This window comes from Suricata suricatta, chromosome 4 (genome assembly GCF_006229205.1).
Source record: "Suricata suricatta isolate VVHF042 chromosome 4, meerkat_22Aug2017_6uvM2_HiC, whole genome shotgun sequence".
Taxonomy (NCBI): Eukaryota; Metazoa; Chordata; class Mammalia; order Carnivora; family Herpestidae; genus Suricata; species Suricata suricatta.
Genome location: NC_043703.1, coordinates 163,804,188 through 163,807,008, shown reverse-complemented (window position 1 = coordinate 163,807,008; position 2,821 = coordinate 163,804,188). Strand labels below are relative to the sequence as shown.

Sequence of the window (2,821 nt, the reverse complement as noted above, 5' to 3'; positions counted from 1 at the left end):
TCTGCAGCTGGGTGGGTGTGGCCATAACACTTCTGGGAAACGGTCCCCGTCAAACGTCCACCACCTCCAAAGTCTCCTCGCGTGCTGTGTGTCATTGTGGTACTGGAATTCACGGCACCGACATGGAGATGGGGGCCGATGGGAGTCGGCGCCCCATTTAGGGAGCGCACACGAGCCTCTGGGAGCAGGGCAGGCAGCAGCAGGTGCCCCACGGGCGGGGCCTTGCGGGGGGGCCTCTGCAGGAAGCAGGTGTTAATGGAGAGCGGCGAGCCGGGGCAGGAATGGGCAGCCCCCCGTTCTGCTGACCCTCAGCCCCTTCCCCACTCACTCTTGCCCGACGCCTTTTCCAAGTGGGAGACCCGGACGAGCACAGAAGACGGAGGTGGGACATGTTCTCCTCTCCTGCTGTGCTCCATGCAGTGTGAGCTGCAGAGCTGCCACCCCCCACAGGCGTGCAAGTCACCAGGACGCGGCGGCTTCGCCAGGCGCAGGGCAGGGCTGCGGCCCCGGGTTGGCAGTCACTCCTCACTCCTCCCCCTGCAGCTCCCTCCCTCTCCACACTCCAGGGCTTGACTGATCCTAGACGGAGGACCCCTTCCGCATTTTCCCTGCCAACTCACTGTTCCATCAATGATCTCTTCTACCCGGCCCACGGTCAGGACAGCCCGGGATTCCGTCCTCAGGACTGCACTGCACTGTGAGCCTCTCGTGGCCATGGAGGCGGCTTGTGAACCTGGAGTCTGATCCTTTCACACCTCTGACCACAGTGCATAGCTCAGGTGCCTCACGCACAGCAACTGTTGGAGACATAGTGCGTGATCAGCCTCCGTTACCTTCCTAGCCAGTTAGACCTGCCTGCACAGAGTCTGCTCGCGGGCCTACGGACTCACTACTCTCTGGGGGGACCCCGAGCCACCTCCAATGCTTTGTGGTCTGAACCACGCTTGCTCACACCCAACTCGAAATTCCAGTATTCATTTGTTTAGTAGCATCACTACCTCCCGGCGTGTAGAGCTGGAGTCCTCAGCACTTGGTTCAAGCCTGGCACAGCCCACCTCCTGAAACACTGAGGACAGCACTCCGGCCTCTGCTCCACGCACGGGATCCTGTTCCACAATCCCTAGGCTAGGCTTCCCCCTCCATCTGCAAACCTGACATCTGGTGTCTGAGAGTCTGAAACCCAGGTGGACGGTCCTCGGTCCTCCACGGCTCCCAACCACACCTCAGCCCAAGATCTGCCGTCCACTTGACGTCGGCGTCGCCCAGGGCTCGGTGGGAGGCTTCCCTCCTGGTCGGGCCCCTTGCTCGGCCAAGGGGACCTGGACCGCCTGCGCTAGCTCCTGCCCAGGGGGCGGGTCCCCAACGGCTGTCCCGCCTGTCTCTCTCCCGGGGCAGGAGGAGGTCACCGCCAGCTCCCTGCACCTGTCCACGGCCAGTCTCGCACTCCCGGCCGGGCCTTCCCACGCTGACGCCAGGTGTGAAAATAGTATCACTTAATCCACTAACTAGCATAAAACACAACGTCCTTTCCAGACTGTCCCGTGTTCCATGGAGCCAAATCACCGGCTTCGGCACCGTGTTCTCCGGCATCAGAGACACGGCTGCTTCGCCTATTCCCCTCCGTGTTTGCTTCAGAGCCCAGTGCGGGGACTCCGGGACCGTGCGGGGTACGGGAGGGCGGGGCGTTGCCAGGTCCGGAGAGGCCGCCCCTCCCTCGGCGCCCACACGGCACGTGCCCACCCTGGAAACCCAACTTTAACTCGATTTCCTGTCCCGCAGAACTGAAAACGGAGGGGTCCTTGGGGCAGTCTGACTGGCAGCGTGACGCTTCCACGAACGCGGCCCCTGCGCGTCTGCCCAGCGTCAGCGCCTTGGGTCAGCGGCCTCCCTCCCGAGGACAGACGGGCCGGAGGCCATGGCCGGGCCTGCACATGCTCTTGCCCTGGGCCGCGTAGACACGCAGGCATCCTGAACTCACCTCGGATGGGCTGCCAAGGCCGCGTCCCCCCGCCTGACCGCAGCCGGCTGGGCCGGGTGGGGGCCAGGGTGGGGACGGCGGGGGAACTCGGCAAAGAGGCGGGAGGTTGGCTTTTCCGGGCGGACGCCCTTGAGCTGTAGGTTGAAGGCGCGCAGCCACTGAGGTGTGAACAAGGGCCTGGCCGGACGCGCCTGCGCAGAGAAGTGCCCGGCCGCGGGGGGCACGGCGCCTGCGCGCCGCCGGGTCCTGCTCCTCCTCCGCGCCGGCCACGCGGCCCGGTGAGTGGAGTGGCGCCTTCGTGCGCAGGCCGGTGAAGCGAGTGGCGGCAGGTGGCAGTGCGCCTACGGACCCCACGCACACGCAGTCCCCGAGGGCTCCCGTTGGGCCTCACTGGCCAGAGGGTGTCAAGGGGTCACCCCGCTAAAGTGGGGGTGGGGGTTGAGGATGGAAGTGGAGAGGGTGTTTGCATTGTTTTGAACCCAACGCCCTTGACTCCTGGGGGCGCCGTGGAATTCGGCCTCGCTGTGCAGGGACTACTTTCACGCCGGAACTACTTTCACAACCAGAGACTCAGCTTCTGGCCATTTCAGAATAAAACCGGGTATTTCTCCCCAGAAACCTGATCAGAAAGCGATGCTGTTCCCTAATTTCCATACTGAAAAGGCAAAACCAGAGATCTTTGATGCCAATTCTATCAAGGAAATAAATTAAAGAGGGCCATTCAATTGGACACATTTACACGCAAAGTATTGCATAGGTTGCAGGCTGTGGATGGGCAGTTCGGAGGGTTGGCCTCTTGTCCCCAGGGCCCCACAGTCCGGTGGGACCTGTCACTGGGGCGGC

At 63.2% G+C, this 2,821-nt stretch overlaps 1 long non-coding RNA gene across 1 annotated transcript in view; it reads right to left on the bottom strand.

Moving 5' to 3' along the window:
• Window positions 1–2,148, bottom strand: part of LOC115289236 — a 9,915-nt gene extending 7,767 nt beyond the window's left edge. Inside the window, exon 1 of the long non-coding RNA XR_003907496.1 lies at window positions 1,979–2,148. This is a non-coding gene — a long non-coding RNA (uncharacterized LOC115289236). The remainder of the gene's footprint in view (window positions 1–1,978) is intronic.
• Window positions 2,149–2,821: the final 673 nt, after the last annotated feature.